Source organism: Macaca thibetana, chromosome 18 (assembly GCF_024542745.1).
Source record: "Macaca thibetana thibetana isolate TM-01 chromosome 18, ASM2454274v1, whole genome shotgun sequence".
Classification (NCBI taxonomy): domain Eukaryota; kingdom Metazoa; phylum Chordata; class Mammalia; order Primates; family Cercopithecidae; genus Macaca; species Macaca thibetana.
The window spans coordinates 36,603,092-36,609,347 of NC_065595.1; the positions used below are offsets into that span (position 1 = coordinate 36,603,092).

The window sequence follows — 6,256 nt, forward strand, 5'->3', positions numbered from 1 at the left end:
TATGTTAAATGTTATAGAACATTTTTTTGTAATACTCTAAAGAGGCCCATTTCTATGTCACTTAAATTCAACATACATTTTTTATGCATGTCCAAATGCATAAGCAAGGTATTTTAAACTCAGTATTTCAACCATAATATGAAAAAAATCTGAAGAATCATGACATGCTTTATGAAGGGTCTTCAGTATATAGCTCTTCCTTCTGGGGATTTTTTTTTTTCCTCTAAATTTTAATGACTTGGAGAGGATAATGACCTATTCAAAAAGTTTTTTTTTTTTTTTTTAAAGTAAATTGTATCTCTACTTAACTTGAGTTTATAAATTGTTATGCAATACAGCTCCAGCTATCATTATTTAAAGATACTGAGTTTGGGAAAACAATCACCAGAGATCATATGAAGATTTCAAGAGATGGCAGGTAACGGATTCTTGATGATTTTATAATTGTAAACAGCCCATCTGAGTCTATTTGTCTCTCTTTTGTAAAAATTGTTCAGATCTCTATGAATGAATGAACTTGTATAGAAAGGTACAGGCATATTTTAAAGATATTGCAGATTTGATTCCAAACCACTATAATAAAGTGAATATTGCAATAAAGAATGTCACAAATTTTTTGTTTCCCTGTGCATATAAAAGTTATGTTTATACTAGACAGTAGTCTATTGAGTGTGAAATAACATTATGTCTAAAAATATACATAACAATTAAAATATTTTATTGCCAAAATACGCTGACACAGAGACATAAAGTGAGCACATGTTGTTGGAAAAAATGACACCAATAGATTTGCTTGATGCAGGGTTGCCACAGACCTTCAATTTGTAAAAAAAAATTGCACTGGCTGCAAAGTGCAATAAAACAAGATAATGCCCGTATTTCTGAAATGAGGGCATTTTGCATGAGGACATGACCTTTAAAAGCAAGAAACCTATTTGACCTTCTATAACTAACATTTCCAATAAATTAGTTAGAAATAGCATACCATATGAGCAAATTACAATGGGAACAAATTGAGAAATAGACACCGTTTTGAGAAAAAGGTCAATATAAATCTAATGTAAACATACAGGACATGGAAAATTATCAGGGTAATCTTTAAAGTGAGTAGCTGTAATAGAACATTACTTCTAGAAATGGTCTTAAAGGCTGAGTAGTCCAGTGCTCTCTTTTTTCAAATAAATAAAATGAGACCCTGAAAAGACATACAACTTACTTAATAACAATGACAAAGGGTTACTCTTTCTCCTTGGCATTTTTTTTCTTTCTGATTCTTAATTGTGGAAAGACACTATCATCCTTATAGATGAAATGGGCCTGTCTTTTTTCACACTGCAATGTGTGGCAATTGGTAAAAGTATGTCTGACAAGACTAAGCAGAGAGGTGAGAGAGTTTGGGATATACTGGAATTGAATTGGGAACTACTGTATAGTCATTCCATTTCAGAAATAGAAAATAATAATGGTAGAAACAAGCAAGCATTCATATGTGGGATTCTATAGTTCCAAAAACTCAGGGACAGTAGGTATTGTTTTTGCTTCAAAGTAGATAATCTAAATCCCAGAAATGTAAAAACTAGTCAGATTGTGGGGAGTTCATGAGGCAAGGAACATTTGGATTCTAAGAAAATCAGCAAAGAGGAATGTATAAAACAATACAAACTCATTATATCATATAATATGTATACGGTTGAATCTTCTTATCCTAAACCCAAGCTCTTCATTATCTGCCCCAGCTTTTTTAAGTCCTGGTTTTTATAAGCACATGGGACTTCAGTTCAAATTAACTAAACAAATACTGAGTACCTGTTTTGTATGGCAACTGCATTCAGAGTTGTAGCTTTTCCAAAGATATTCAAACTATGTGTCTGTTTTCCAGGACATGAAATGTAATGGAGAAGGCAGATATACAAAAATCTGTGACATAGAACAGAGCTGACCTCGACCTATCCTCCACACTACATTCACATTTATCACATATTTATTTTCATTTTAATTTTTAATTTTTTTCTTAAAGGTGGAGTTTCACTATGTCACCCAGGCTGGAATGCAGCAACATGATCATTGCTCAGTGCAGGCTCGAACTCCTAGGTTCAAACAATTCTCCTGTTCCAGCCTCCTGAGTAGCTGGGATTAGAGCCTTAAACCACCACACCTGGCTCATCATACACTAAATGCATAGGAATTCCAGAAAATTTTGCGTTTTAGAGAATGGATACAAAATTACCTAGATAATATGATGTCAATTACCATCAGTGCTACTTAAAGAGTATTTAATGGTTAGCAGTGTTTTTAAATTAATAAATTATGGGAATTTCTCTGCCAAAAAAATCTTTTTTTGTTGTTTATTTAAGCCTACAGCACCTGATATTTTCAGGCAGTCTCCCATCCAAGTCCTAATCAGGCTCAACCCTGCTTAACTTCTGAGATCAGATGAGATCAGGTGGGTTCAGGGTGGTATGGCCATAGGCCACCCTAAATTTTCTGTAGCAGTCGTATAAGTGTTACAACAGAAAGGTACTTAAATGTTTTTTTCTTCTCTTCAGGGCAGCAAGAATCCACACTGTTAATATGTTTGAAATTGATGACTTTAGAAATAAATGTTTGAATCTCACTCTCATTTTTATTAAAAGGATAGAAGTATTACATGCTCAAGATTTTAAGACACATCTTTACAGGGATACATATTAAAGTGAAATTTGTTCCATTTCTATTCTTTATCCAATTCAAATTAATACATTTACACCTTAACACAGTATAATCTAGAGTTATTGAAAACCTAATTATGAAAGAAACCTTCAAAGTATTACAAAACACAAAGGATCACATCATATCAGAAACTATTCTCAGAATGATTGCATATATAATGCCTGCTTAAATATGAACATAGGAATTCATGTTCCTAATTCATATATACAAATATTTTGATATATTTGACTGTATTAAAATGAAAATTGTTTCAAGGGATACTACAGATGGAAAGTTTGTATTTGGAATGTATATGAAAGAGGAAGTGTTGGTATAGAATCTACACAGAAATTCTGAAAATTAATAGTAAATCATAACACAATCTAAGTAGCTAAAGGTTATAGATAGGCAATTCTCAGGATAGAGATATTATTGTCAATAATTATATAAGAAAATAATAACCCATACTTGTACTAAACACAATTCATATTAAAATAAGATAAATAATTGTATTGTTCATTTGGTAAAAGAATTAAAAGTCTGGTAATGTCAATTCTTGTCAAGAATCTGGAGTAATGAGAACTTTCATGTATTTCTTGTTGGAATGTACATAGAACCAACCTATTTAAAGATCGCGTTGGCAATATTTAGTAATAATAGAACAATGCCCTTCCACTTATAGAGCAGCTATAAAGTCTCTGCATGATATCCCTGCTTATAATGATGACCTGAAAAAAACTATCAGGTACCCTCCCCGTTAATGACTCCCAAGCAGTTGTCTACAAGATCAGGTTTGAAAATATACATTTGTGCTATGAATAGAACACAGAGATCACTAATTAGGATATAGAGACTTTGTGGCCACCATAAATAAACTGTGTAGAAATGTCTGCACATAGGCATGAGATGTTTATCCTAGCAATGTTTGTAGCAACAAAACAGAACAAAACACAAATTTAAAATAATTCTAATGTCTAAGGCGATAGCATGAAAGATTTGATTGAATTCATGTGAAGATTTAAAATTAATGACCTATTGTACCATATAAACCTATCAACCTACATACATTACTAAACATAGTGTTTAGTGAGAAATCCAGGTGCGAAGCGCTGTGTACAGCAAGTACCATTTTATGAAAAAACCCACAGAAATCAATGTTATGTACTCTAATACACACACACACACACACACACACAGAGTTCTGTTTTTTTCATATACATCTAAACATACCCACATACATATAGACATTCAAAATAAAAAGCAGAATGAATAGAATATTATTTGTAGGTGAAATTATTTTAGCACAGCAGTTTTCTCTTGAAAGGCAGGAGGATTTTATCATATATATAATATTTTTTCTAAAAATATATATCTAAAACAAGCATAACAACTGTTAATATGTATTGGAGCCTATGTCTTTTATGACTTTTTTTCTACTTTTGACAAACTTCATATAGAAGAAATAGCAACAAACGTCTATGTGAAAAATATTACTAAGTGCTACAAAAGCACAAAGGAAAGCATTACATTTTGGCTAAGAGAAAACAAAAGGTTTATGGAACTAGTGATACTCACTTTAGATGATGGTTGATGCATAAATTTTCAGTAGACAGACAAGAGGAAGGTCATTCCAAGCAGGGGCAATATTTGATTTGTGTAGAGAAACAATATTTAGAAGCTATTTAAAGAGTTTGAAGGACATATTAGAAATACATTTAGGAAAATGCTGCTTGAGGGACATTTTTAGGAATTTAGGAATAAGACAGAGGTAAAGAGGAAAAGAATTGAGTCAAAGTTAAATGTTGATGAAATATAAAGCAGAATGGAGACTGGCAGCAATACATTGGATTTAAACAGATAAGTAGAGAAAGTCAGTGTAGTTTTATTAGAATTATAAGTTCAGGAAAGTGCAGGAAGACAGGGAAGTGGCAGCAAATAGTCCAGGCTAGTTTGGAAATGTTTATTGGAGGAAGAAAACACACATGCAAAAGTAACTTAGCTCAGTGCTTTGGGAGGCAGAGACAGAAGGATTGCTGGAGGCCAGGAGCCCAAGACCAAACTGGGCAACATAGTAAGACCCCTGACTCCACAAGAAAACAAAAGCAAAACCAATTATCCAGGTGTGGTGGTGCGTGACTGCAATCCCAGCTACTTGGGAGGCTGAAGTCAGAAGATCGCTTGATCCCAGGTGTTCAAGGTTGTAGGGGAACTGTGATCATACCACTGAACTCCAGCCTGGGCAAGAGAGAAAGATCTCATCTCTTAAAAAATAAAGGAAAGCAAAGAAAGAATAAGAAGAAGGAAAGAATAAAAGGAGGAAGGAAGGAAGGAAGGAAGGAAGGAAGGAAGGAAGGAAGGAAGGAAGGAAGGAAGGAAGGAAGGAAGGAAGGAAGGAAAGAAGGAAAGAAGGAAGGGACGGAGGGAGGGAGGGGAAAGCAAAAGTAACTTATTGGTGGTGTTGTGTCTTTTGTTTTAAGCATACAGGATACTTGGGCACTTTTCTAGTCAGAGTAATGGGAATAAAAAAATTATAAGGCCAGATCCTGGAGGAACTGGAGATGCGAAATATTGCTATCCAGAACAGAGCTGGAAGAGTTATCTTTGGTTAGCAGAAGACAGTTTTTTGTGTTTGTTTTTGCTTTTTAAAAATAAATAAATAAATAAAACAGAAGAAGGACAACAGGTTATAGAGATTACCAGACAGAAAGAACACTACAAGGCTCATTAGAGAGGAGTCTTGATCTTTGTAGTAAAGGGAGAAAATAAGAGCAGAGATCGTGTTGCCAGCTTGGAGAGGGTAGAAACTGTTTGGGAAACACGCTACAGGAACTGAAATCAGCCACTGAATGGGGATGTAAAGACTCCTATGATACAACTCCATCCCTGCTGCTTGGTCCAGAGTTAATAGTATCCTCTGCTGACATTTTTTAGTGGTTTGTGGTAGCCCATAATGCATATTTTATAACTTTTTAATACTATTTTTCTTTCTAGAATATTCATCTATATGTACCAGGAACATAGTGAGTGCTTAATAAATGCTTCTAAATTGGATGAGCAAGACATTACATTAGTCAGTTCATAACTTACATTTAAATTCTCTGTGCCTGATCCACATTCTTTGGTGCAGGACAGAGCTATGAATTAAAACAAACTTCCTGGGAAAGTTATTAGAGATGAACAACAACCTGAGCAGATACACTGCTAGCATTCCCTTTTTAAAGAGGGAAGCCAAGAGGTATTTCCGAATGTCTGTCTGGAAGATGGACTAAGTCACCACCTAACAACTGTGTGACGTTGCAGAAGTTGCTTTACCTCTATATAAAAGAAGTGGTATACTCGTCATGAGAACAGTTTCTTATAGTCCCTGCTCATAAATTGTTAGCTGTTTTGCTATTATTAGAAATGATTTTATACCCTTATGTTCCATCCATCAGATGTACTATAAAGTCACTGAGGACTTCCTATTGTCACATGAGATGTACCTTTAAGTGAAGATAGTCAGCATTGCGTATTATCAGTGGATAGCTAGGAGGAAAATTCTCGATACTTTGGCATTAAATTTATATGT

The 6,256-nt window shown here is 34.1% G+C and overlaps 1 non-coding gene across 1 annotated transcript; it reads right to left on the reverse strand.

The window, feature by feature from the left end:
* Positions 1–2,352: 2,352 nt before the first annotated feature.
* On the reverse strand, positions 2,353–2,471 carry LOC126941567 (5S ribosomal RNA). The gene has a single exon (XR_007721357.1). It is a non-coding gene; the product is annotated as a 5S ribosomal RNA (ribosomal RNA).
* Between the last annotated feature and the right edge of the window lie 3,785 nt (positions 2,472–6,256).